Raw genomic sequence first — 12,486 nt, forward strand, 5'->3', positions numbered from 1 at the left:
AGAGAATACTTGCCAGGTTAGAGAAAGCCACTGCAAAAAAAATACTTCTTAAATCCCTCTTCCTTGGTTATTGTTTGTATATTTCAATGACCAGGAACATCAGATCATTTTTTCTCTTAACCACATACCTGTTTGGGATAAAAACCATTCTACTCTTGAAAACATGGTATGCATAGTGATATAGAAACAAATTTTTTAAATGTGTTTCATTTCCATCACAGACCTCATCGATTCTCAACTATGTGTTAAGCAATCATAACCAGTTACTGGGGACGAGAATAACTTAGAATTTTGGAAAAAAAAAAAAACCCACAAAAACAATGAAGACACAAGAAAAAAATTGTAAATGATCATGAGCAAAATGATTGATTATCCCATTTGGTAAATTTTATTTCTTTAAAATATTAAAACCTGCAAGTTATGATTAAGTACTATCCTACTTTTATATTTTGACCAAAAAAAAGAAGAAAGAGAAAAGAAAGAAAAATGCAAATAACCAAGAAAAAAATATATACGAATGGCTGGGGCAGTCATTAAAGTGAACAGCCAGGAAAAGCTAAGGCTAAAGTTCAGGTCACTTAGGCTCTTGGGAGCTAACGTGAGGTCAGGAAAGTGTATCATCCTGACCATACGATCTTCAGTCGGGGCCCTAGCAATCATGGGTGTGTCTTGACTCTCAGCAAGTACCACACATAAAAATTCAGCTTTACAGAAAAGGTCAGGATTCATTGAATGTTAAAGCTGGAAGGAGTCTTTGAGATCATTTATGGCTTCATTTCACAGTTGAGGAAGGTGAAGTCTGAAGATTAACCAGTGTGCCCAATGCCACCCAGTTTCTTCTTTCCATCCCCCACCCCCACGAACTCCCTAGCCAGTGAGTAAATACTCTTCCCCTCTCCGATTTCCCACACCATTCACGGGCAAAGACCACAGCCGGGCATTTGCTTGCACCAGCCCTAGAGTCCCTCACTATTGTTCCCCATCTGTTGGCTCTGTCTCTCCAACAATGATTGCAAATGCCTCAAAAACAGGAGCCGCTTCTTCATCCCTTTCCTGAATTCCCTATGGATACATTAAGGGGCTGATTATTCCGTTTATAAAAAAAAAAAAAAAATCTCCAAATTACAAAAGCATTCACAATGGGATCTGTATTCTATAGGCTCTTTCAGGTTGCAAGAGCAAGGGAGACCAATTGTGCTTCCCTCGTTAATGGGGGTTTATTGTGAGGACAAACAGGACGCAGACTCAGCAGCTGCACACACAGCCGGGCCCCACCGGGAACTCCTCACTGCCTGTCATTGTCCCAGATGAACCTGGAGCTCCTGGCCGGCCATGCAGCTGCTCTCCTGACTTAACTGCATCCCCTCTCTGTGCCTCGGGTCCTTCACCTTTAAAAGAGAGATGATAATAATACCTATCCCATTGGCTTGTTGTGAGGATTAACTGGGTTGACATATGCAAAGCCCTTACAAGGGTGTCTGGGGCATAGTAAATGCTAGAAGATGTTGGCCGTCATTATTCATTCAGCGTCGCCCCACAGATCTCCTTGAATATGAGGGTTTGGGCTCCTCTGCATGAGAGAGGCACACAATTCCCTTTTTTGTCTTCTTCTTCAAGAAGTGGGCTGTTTCTCCCTTATAGTTGCTGCTCACTGGTATCGTTACTGCCCCGGTGGAGAAAATCAGCTCACTACCCTTCGCTTCAAGAAAAGGCCTCAGAGCCACCGACTCCATGGAAACTCGCCATTGGTGAGCAATCATTTATTCTAGTGCCAAACTGCTCGAGCGTGGAGAGACCAGATAGAGGACTTATCAGATCGGCTTCCTTGTGCTGAGGCAGTTTGATTTTTCTCTACAAGTTTTGGCAAATCTCAACTTAACTGTAGCGTGCCAAAATGATGCAAACACTGTGGGATGGTAAGTGCAAATTTCCAGGAGGACCCGAGCTGGAATTTTATACATAAACCTCTGTTCCTCTGTGGGGGCGCTCCTTGGGCCAGCCGCGAATCTAGCTGAGGTTAACAGGGTTTTATCATTCCACAAAGAGGCTCCCTTGTAGTTAACCCGGCTGTTGAATTTGGAGCCTGTCCTGAGCCTTTTTGCTCCAGGCTATGCACATGGACGTTGGCAGAGTATCATTAAAGCCCCTATTAGTGAGAGCTGACTGCCTTCCCTGGTGAGGAAAAGTATTACATTGCAGTAAAATGCAAATCCACTAACAGGCAACTGCAGATTTATAGCACTGCGGTTCCAGAGGAATCACAGGGAAAAAGAATCTTCTCTCCCCTGGTAGACCGGAGCTGCAAACTTCTCCAGATTGCTCAGGATTTCCACATAAGACTGGCTACGTAATTTGTAGGGCCGAGGGCAAAACACGAATGTAGGACCTTTTGTTCAAAAAGCAAGACTTTCAAGATGGTGACAATAGAGCGTTAATCCAAGTGCTGGGTCATTCAGACCGCAGGGTCCCGAGCGACCACCCAAGTCACGTGCCCACGAAGCTGGATCTGATTCTGTGGGTCAGTGAAAAATGACACTTTCCATTGTGATTTGGACGCATCCTATGGCCTTTGGGGAGACCACATGAGCACAGATATCAACCTTATTTGCCCAATTCCCTCAGTCCTGGGCACAACCACTGGATTGGGGGGGTGAGAATCAAAACGGCCCATGTTGCTATGCCTCTACCTACCTTTACTACTGGGAGTGTAAGTTCCCCCCAAACACACACACACACACACACACACACACACACACACACCTCTCCCTTTGCTGTGGGTCTGAGGGCACTCACACTCCCCCTCTGGTCCTTGTGTTCTCTGCTGAGCATCCAGTAAGAGATCAAAGGACCCAGTGCTTAAGATTACAGACTAGTTGTGCATCCCTGGGCAAGTTACCTAATCTGTCTGTGCGTTGGTTTCTTTATGTATAAAGATGAGGATAACAACAGTACCTCCCCGAGAGAGCTTAGTAGGTGAGCACGCATAAAATGAGATTTGTCCTTAGCGTACAGTAGGTGCTCCAGAGGTTTGAGCTGTTATTAATCTGCCACTTTACCCCCACTGCAGCAGACTCCTCTGTTGCTACCCCCCACTGACCTCTGCACTCCGGAAGTGCAGGTTGGGGCCTTTACCTATTGAACAAGAGGACATTGGGCCTGGACTCCAGATTCACCAAGGGACAGACATTTAGACAGTTGTTTTTATTTCCAGATGAGGTTAGATACACTAAAATGTTAAAAAAAAAAATTGTAAGTACAACACAACTTTGGCATTTCTTCATTTTTAAATATACTGGAGCCTGAAAAAATGGAGGGGGGCTGCTCAGCCGTGTCAAAGATCATTGACACAACCACTCTTGACTTTCCTCTCCTTTCCTTAGTTAGAAAGGCAGGAACTGGAATCCACATTGTGTTGCAGATGAGGGAAGCCCAAAGGAAAGAGATGGGGAAAAAAGCAGGGGGTTAAGAATATCTGTTCTCCCTAAATCGTGGCCCCCGGTGGGCAGGCAGGATATATACGGCAGAAAACCGCAACAATAAGAAGGGAGCCAGAGGAGAAAGGAAAAAGGGAGACGTTTCACAAGGACATCAAGAACGAAATCACTCTGGTACCAAGGAAAGCTGGAAATGGAAACGGGACAGAAACTAGGAGTGGCCTTTGAGGATCCAGAAGAAAACAAGGAGTAGAGCTTGCTTTGTAAACAGGATAGGATACCATGAGTTACCGTGTGGATTTCTCTCTCTTGTTCAGTGAGAGATTAGAAAGGAATTTTAAATAACACATGGAAATATCTTTCCTAATGGGGAGAAGAAAGAAAACCCCAGCTTTAGTTTCAAATGAGTTCATGGATGGGCAGTGTTTTGCGAAGTCCTATTATGTAACTGCGAGCATTCTCAGCCTTCCTTCGGACATTCAGCCACCACAGCTGCAAGGCGTGTCCAAACAGCAAACAGAAAATGAGAAAGGAGCCACCACGCAGCGGGCCGCAAGGGCTTACGGGGCCCCCCGGTGGTGCCAGGGGGGACCAGGGGGAGACAGCGAGTCTTGAGCAAAATGTGTGTTCTCTCTGCTTTATAGAGAAAAAGAGAATTTTATTGCCCAAGCTTTATCAATGTGGCCTTTGCAACACGTGTTTGTTCCTTTCTTAAAAACTTTTAGTGGGAAATTGTATTTTATTTGCTTAGATCTGTGCATTTTAAGAGTCTTTTAAAAGGCCTGAGAGCTCTTCTGGTAGTACAAAGATCAAAGAGAGTTGATTTCCTCCCATAGCTATTTCTTCAGGTGTTTTTTTTTTTTTTATTCTGAAATGTAATTTTCTTCTTCTTCTTCTTTTCAAAATGGTGCCCAGAATGAAAAAGCCATCTGTATTTAATTGTTTGCATTATATTTCTTTTGCTATTCAAGCACTTGTGTGTGCCCAGGCCTTTAGTGGTCGGATTACACTTATAAGAAAACTAGAACAAATACTCAGAAATTGTAAACCTATAATTTCGGGGAAATGTGTTCAAAATTAAAATGAAAAAAAAAAACAAAAACTTTTTCCAAGAAGAGGCTCTGTGCACAGTATTAGGATGGGGCTACTCTGATTCAGAATCTGTTGCCATGGTGACCGACCTGGGTGCCTCGTGGGCTCCGTAAGGGAGGCTGGGGTGGTAATTATATAAGCTAAAGTGCTGCTGAATAACCCCAGGAAGGCAGGACTGCCACAGTGCAATTTCTAGGAAGCCACAATTTTAAAATTCATACATCATAATGCCTTTTTCTTTTATATGGAAATCCACCATTTTAGTATTTTTTTGTATATAAGTCTGGTAAGACTGATATAGTGGACAATAAAACTTACTAAATTCTGAACATCAGCAGTGAGCCACATGAACCATATTGTATCCTGTTGAATTTGTTTCCAACAATTCTATTTTTTTTTTATGAATGGACACAGGACTGGCAACTAAATGCCTTACTATTTCTCACAATATGCCACATGTGACTTAATTCTTTTCTTTCATATGTAATATAGGATAATTATAAAAGTATAAGCAGGTAATTGCTTAGAACAATAAATCAACGCCATTCTTAACTAAGTAAACAAGTTAAATTGGTTAAGCTTGAAGTGCAATTAATATGTATTTTTCAATGAAACATCTATTTAAGAAGAGGAATTCATACAAATTTTCTCATTCTTTTTCACGTTTTACATTTCACATTGTCACATGTCATACACCATGCTTTTAGGAGATAGATTATTACTTGACCTATAGGAAATTGGTTTCTGGTGATGATGTAATGTTATTTCTGCACTCAACAAATACTTATTTAATGAGAAAACTAGATATTTCACCTTGAACAAATTTTTTCACTTCCTAAACCTTCAGTTTCCTCATCTGTAAAATGAGTTTGTGCTGAGGGCCTTTCCAGTTCAAACATTTCATTGTTGTTGTTGTTTTTTTAAGATTTTATTTACTTATTTGACAGAGAGATCACAAGTAGGCAGATAGGCAGGCAGTGGGAAAGGGAGAAGCAGGCTTCCTGCCGAGCAGGGAGCCCGATGTGGGACTCGATCCCAGGATGCTGGGATCATGACCTGAGCCGAAGGCAGATGCCTAACCAACTGAGCCACCCCAAACATTTCATTGTTTCAGAACTCACAAAATAAAATAGTTTGTTTATCAGTCATTTAGAACTTTTACTTTGAAGGAAGAAAATCACTATTTATTTTTTATTTATTTTTTTATTTTTTTAAGAGAATCTTTTTTTTTTAAAGATTTTATTTATTTATATGAGAGAGAGAATGAGAGAGAGAGCATGAGAGGGGGGAGGGTCAGAGAGGCAGACTCCCTGCTCAGCATGGAGTGGGACTCGATCCCGGGACTCCAGGATCATGACCTGAGCCGAAGGCAGTCGCCTAACTGACTGAGCCACCCAGGCCCCCGAAAATCACTATTTATTCAGTATCCATCATATCCTGACACTGAGGCAGGCATTTTGCTTATATTACCAATGGCACAGTAACATAGGTACCGTATTCCCACGTAACAGATGAAAATACAGGTCATATGACTTCAATCCATCCAACTCAAATTTCATGTGCTTTGCCTTGCACCATGCTGCCCACACACTAGTGAAAAATCTGCAGCTACTTCTATGGAGGGATGATTTTTTGTGATGATAAAGAAATGGAAAGAGTGATTGTGTGATATGTCAAAAACTCTGAGAGCATTACTTTTTTTTTAATGATTAAAGAACTCTGGAATCAAAGTGACAAATGACTAAACTGAACTGTCACGAAATAGGGATGTCCAGATTCATCCAAAGGCAATGGGATGTAGAAAGTGAATGCAACTCAGTGCAAAAACAATCCTAAAAATGGGACTTGGACATTCTCTTACTGTTCATTGGGTTTAGTCATACTCAAAGGATTAATCATGGATCTAGGTCTGATCACCTGAATTTTATAAAAATTAAATACCGATAAAAATAATTATTGTAATGAGCCCTTAACATGACAGATAAGACTTACTGCGGGCTTTCTTCATCAACCAGGGTGTTTTTCCTACTACTCCTCTGAAAGCACTTTCCCTCTCCCTGTATTTGAAGATGAGGCTGATAATGATGCTACCATTCAGGTGTCTGTATTTGTTTGCAAAACCATTGTGTATTCTGCAAGCTTCCTCCATTACATACGTGGTTTTTCTCTTCAGTAGTTTTACATACTTTTTCTGAATCAATACTGGCCCTTTCCTGTTCTATCCAAAGAAGAGGCCCCCAAAATGCTTTATAACTCAGTGAATGCAATTCTGCGTCTTTATCTTTGAGACTTTTTTTTGCCTCAAGTCCCGATGTTATACCGCATCTCGTTTTTTGTGTGTGAAAGAGTGGTCCGATGACAGATTTCATTTCCCAGAATTTATTACCTATTGTGTATTTGCTGTTCAGTCACAATGACCCCATCTGCATTTAGGTTGAATGGGGGGCCCCACCCTGACCCAATTTAATAAAAAAATAATGAGGCCACTCAAAGCTCATAGATGTGTCAGCACTATGAAAAGGGTCTATAATCAATGCAAATGTGATGTTTTCCTGCTTTGTGGAGCACAGAGGTTTGACACCCATCTCTTTTGCTGGATCAAATCAGACTCCTTCTTTGCTTTGAGAATCTAATGAAAGGTATGGACTCTCTCCTCAAAAAAAAAAAAAAATGCATGTGGCTGGATAATTTATTGAAATGTTAATTGGTGGGTTGTTTCATGCTCTATTTTTCCCTCCCTCCTGTTCCAAGAATGTGGTCAAGCCTCTTGAGATATGAATGGTGCCCCTGAGGTTGTACAGAGCACAACCTGCCAATCCATTCATGGGAGGCCTCCTGAAAAGTTCAGGAGCCTTTGTATACTGCCCAAGGATGGGGCTGGCTGAGTATCAGTAATGACTGAGCTTGGCTTTCCTGGAGTCCAAGGCAGAATGGGGGCTTGAGGTCAAGTTTAATTTGATTTAAAGTTTATTAAATAATGTGATATTTTTGCACCCTTGTGTGTAAAGTTCTCATCCTCTGTATCGTTGGATGTTCCCACACACCATTTTAAACAGTATATCCAAGGGTTTGTGACCCTTGCCCCCTAATCCATCCTACCCCACCCTCTGAGGTCCATAGTAAGAATTTTAACATTTATTAATCACTTACCATTGAGTCTTAACAAAGAATAATTCATGTATTTTTCATGAAGAGAAGCAAGGGTTGGAAGGTTAAATAACTTTCTGAGGGTCACACAGCTATATGGATAGAGGCAGGATTTGAATCCACAAACATGGGGTAGCAGTTAAGTTACACTGTTGCCATAAAAGCCATTGCACTAAGATGCTATCCTCAAGACTAGATTTTATTTCTCCTATCTTTCTAGGTCTCCTAAAAAATAATCCTTTAGTAATCCACAACCCTGAACCTAGTCATAATATACTCAACGCAAATCCCTATCCAGAGATCAGTCACTGTTCATACTATGGCATGTGAAAAAAGGTCCCTGCTGCATGCCATCACCTGATAGACCCAGCAGCCTGGTGCGGCCCTCACTGCCTGTTTTGCCTCTCAAGACTTGAGATTCCTTATCAGAAAGATGGGGATGGTAAAAATACCTATGATATGAGATTGTTGTGTAAATTACATAAAAAGCTGGGCACATTAATTACTTGGCCTAGAGCCTAGTACATGGTAAGAGTTCAATAAACGGCAGCCCATTATTATAATTAAGCTGCACTATTCTAATTGTGAAGACTTGCCCTCAGTTGATATTTGTTTGTTTATAAGCAGACAAGGCTGTGGGTCTTAGAGGTCTTCTGTGACTCCTTTAAGCTTGTAAATTCTTCTTTGGCACTACCAGAGTATTTTGAACTGATTTCACTGCTGTGTTTTAGATTCCATAAAAATTGTATTTTCGTGTATCTGTTTTCCCTAACTAGACTGCTAGCATCACATTGATACTTGACATCTCAGTATCTAGGACAGGAGCAAGCACTTAGGCCAGGGCCTCCAGGGGCACCATTGATATTGTATTCATTGTAAACAGTGCCCGCCCCACCAGCTGTACCTTGCTGTGACCTGTGTATGCCCAGAATAAAATATGGCTCTAATAATAATGGTTCTGTGTGTTGGAATATTAGGCATGAAATCATATTTGAAATGGAATAGAAAAGAATAAAGTTGTGTATTTTCAAATATTTTCCCACCTCATATTAACTTTCTCCCCCCAGCTTTATTGAGATACAATTGACATATAAGTATTAATCTCTTTCCTGATTCTCCTAAGGTGTCATTTAATTTTCTACTGTAACAGAAAACATGGAATATAGCAGCATTCCTAAAGGCAACATGCATCCAACCATCAAGTGGACTAAAGATTTTGTTAGATGTCCTTTAAGATGTGATTTAGAATTTAATATTGAGAAAAATAACATATCATTGACAAACCATAAAACTTCTTGCCTTTCCCCAGTTTGTATAAATTGAGATCATTATAAGTCAAGATTGCTAACATAAAATGTCTTCAAAGCTGGTGCATAGAACTCCTGTACCAGTCATTTAAATGAATTCTCAAAGACTTGAAAAGAATCCTGATTTCATTCAATTTTCTATTGATGTGTCTCATGGAGAGAAAGGTTGACTATTAAAAAAATAGTCAGACTTGAGGAAAGGTTTCAGAGAAAGGAAATGAAAAGCATTTAAATTTTAAAATGTAAATCAAGCTTTTAGCTTTAGAGCAGAATATCATTCAGGCCAGACTAATTTCAAATTTATGATAATTTCATTAGCTGCATTGAAGCTTTCCTTGATCCAATCTGTAAAAGAGTAGTTTGCTAATTAATAATTACAAAATATGGGAGATATTTAAGGCATTGTTTTGAAGCACTTTGCATTTGTTGCTTTCAAGCACCATTTGCTCACAAGCTGCTAATTATAATTTTAATTCATTTATTAATCTAAGTCTAACAGAATCTCTAGTAATGCTTTATTATTCATTACTAATGTTATTGTAATTACTTAAAAATTATATAAATGTATTTATGTTCAAATAACATAGTCCAGAATTTTTGAAGCAATTAAACTTCATTTGCTGGTATAGGCTTTGTGTTAGTTTTCAATTTACTCCAAAAGATTTAACAGACAACCTCTAAATTCTTACTCTCAACTGTACAGTGAAGGATTGAACTGTTATGGAAGAAGTAAGTAAATAAAACATTCTTACAAATATGTTAAAAGCCTGTCAATGATTTCTTTTTACTAAGTTGCAAAGTTTTTATCTGTCTTAAATGCATACTCATCAGATAAAATTATTTGTTTAAGCTTTCTAATGCAACAGGACATCTTTCCACTTTAATTAAAACCCTTACATGCCCACAACTGTCATCACTTACTTTTGTTTCTCAAACTGTCCATGTTAATTTCAGTGATAAAATAGTAAGTAACAGTAATTATTATAATGGATGATTGAGTTAAACACAACTTATATCAATCTATGGTTGCTTTTCAAATGGTGCTATTTTTTTTTCCTATAAGTAGTTTTATAGACCTCACTGATCTTCTAATCTTCCTCTTAAACCTCTGACAAATCTTCTTAGAAGTCACCCTGAGACCTTCCTTTCACTTTTCTCTGGGTTTCCCTTGGGATTCCCACCTAAATTCTGTCTCTTTCCCCCTTTTATTTGCCTTTTATTTCAACTGTTGCCATAGAATCAACTGTAGCAATGATCCCCAATCAATAGCTGTCTGATTTCTCAGAAGTAGCTCAGTGCAGTAGCTCAGTTGTCTCTGTGCTATTTATTTATATATGTAAACCAGCATAATCCCAATTTTAAATATTCAAATGCTTTATTAATTGATGCATATGATTTTTTGCTGAGGTTTGTATTTCTTTGCATAGGATTTTGTTATTCTCAATAAACATGATCTGTTAAATGACAAATAACATAAATTCACAGAAATAAATGTTCTTTATACTCTGGTTCTAGATGACAGGTTGATCCCATGTGCAAACCTCTATCTTCCACAGTGAATATCTAGAAATAACAGAAAAGATGTGTGATCTAAAAATCTACTACCACAGAGGAAAACATGAATGGGTAACCTTAGAGGAACCCTAGAACGATTTTAATAGAACATATAGAATTAAATATGAGGATAAAAACTACTAAAACATAAATAAGCTACTACACAAGCTACTAAAAAAAGTGTTGCTCTGGAGCCTGGTGGTTCCAGACAAAATGGAAGAAACACATTTCATTTTAGTCTCTCCACTAGTCACAGTAAAAAAATCTTAGAAAACTAATGAAAGACACAGAAAAATCTGGAAGGTGGAGAAAATAAGGTAGAATGGCTAGGGACCTTGGGACTTGAGGAACAACCTGACAGTAAGTTCCCTGAGTTTTTTCTTGCCTCATAAATATCCACAGACTGAATGCTAGACAAGCCCATAATCTAGAAACACCAAGAGTCACAGACAGAAAAGAGCACCAAGAAAAGTCTGCTTTCTCTAGCCAGAGGATCAGGAAAAGTGTGGTCCAACAAGACAGGAACACTTTAACCATACATCCCTGTTCCTGAGGTAAACACCAGGAAAAACACTACATGCTTCTCCCACCATAGTGGACACTACAGTCCAGAACCAGTGGGCAGAGCTCTGTTTTTTGCCCTTCCCTCTGTAATAAGGAGGAGGTGCCTCTCCGCAAAGAACCTGTGGGCAGAACTCTGACTTCCACATGCCCTTTTCAGCAACAGGTAGTGCTCTTCCCTGCAGAGTCTTAAGGAAAGCATTAGTGAAATTTAAGATAAGTCAACAAAAATTATTCAAACAAAAAAAGAAGAAGAAGAAGAAGAAGAAGAAGAAAAGAAAGAAAGAAAGAAAGAAAGAAAGAAAGAAAGAAAGAAAGAGAAAGAAAAGAATTTTTTAAAATAAATTGAGCCCTAGGGACCTATGGGATAATAACAAGAAATCTAACATTCATGCCATCAAAGTCCCAGGAGGAAAGCAAAAAGAATACAGGGCTGAAAAAAATATTTAGAGAAATAATGGCTAAACACTTCCCAAGCTTGATGAAAGATATAAACCTACAGATTCAAAAAGCTGAGTGGACCACAAACAAAATAAACCCCAAAAAATCCATACCTAAATATATCATAGTCCAAATTCTGAAAACTGAAGATAAGAGAAAAACTTTTAAAAACAGTTAGAGGAAAAAAAAACAACAACAATATATTACCTACAGGGGACTAATGATTCAAAAACTAGCTGATTACTAATTAGAAATCATACATATGGTATGATTCCACTTTTATACCAATTTTGCAATGACGATTTTAGAAAAAGAAGGAAAACCAGCAGGTTAGGGAAGGGAAGGGTGACAGAAGGGAGGTATTGATATAAAAGGACAACATGAAGGAACCTAGCAGCAGTGTGTTGGAACTCTTCAACTTGACTGTGGTGGTGGACACATGAACACATAGAGGTGATAAAATTGTGTAGTTCTTACACACCCACCCAAATGAGTACAAGTAAAACTGGGAAAATCTGAATAAAATCAATGGATTTTCTCAATGTCACTATCTTGGTGGTGATATTCTACTATAATTTTCAAAATGTTATCATTGAGGGTAACTGGGCAATGTGTGCGAGGGCGCTCTCTGTATGGCTTCTTACCACTGCATGTGAACCTACAATTATTTCAATAAAAATTTCACTTAAAAGTCTCTGTGCTATGTGGCTAAAGCAGTGCTTAGAGGAAAATGTTTAGGACCTCTAACCACCTCCTAATCCCTGGAACCTGTGAATGCATTATCTTACTTGGCCATAGGGACCCTACCGATGTGATTAAGGTTAAAGACCTTGAGATGGGGAGATTATCCTGGGTTACCCAGGTTATCTCAGTCTAACCATATGAACCATAAAACAGTGAGAACCTTCCCTGGTTACAGTCACAGATATGCAACAACAGAGAAAGGAAAA

General features: G+C 39.2%; 1 protein-coding gene across 1 annotated transcript in view; it reads right to left on the reverse strand.

Moving 5' to 3' along the window:
* ASB4 (ankyrin repeat and SOCS box containing 4) overlaps nt 1–12,486 on the reverse strand; it is a 106,517-nt gene that overhangs the window by 75,074 nt on the left and 18,957 nt on the right. The window contains exon 4 of the transcript XR_004074811.2: nt 9,777–10,543. The gene's annotated coding sequence lies outside the window, so the exon portion shown is untranslated. Of the gene's footprint in view, nt 10,544–12,486 lie in introns of the transcript that reaches the window.

Source organism: Leptonychotes weddellii, chromosome 12 (genome assembly GCF_054177405.1).
Source record: "Leptonychotes weddellii isolate Sample4059 chromosome 12, ASM5417740v2, whole genome shotgun sequence".
Lineage (NCBI taxonomy): Eukaryota > Metazoa > Chordata > Mammalia > Carnivora > Phocidae > Leptonychotes > Leptonychotes weddellii.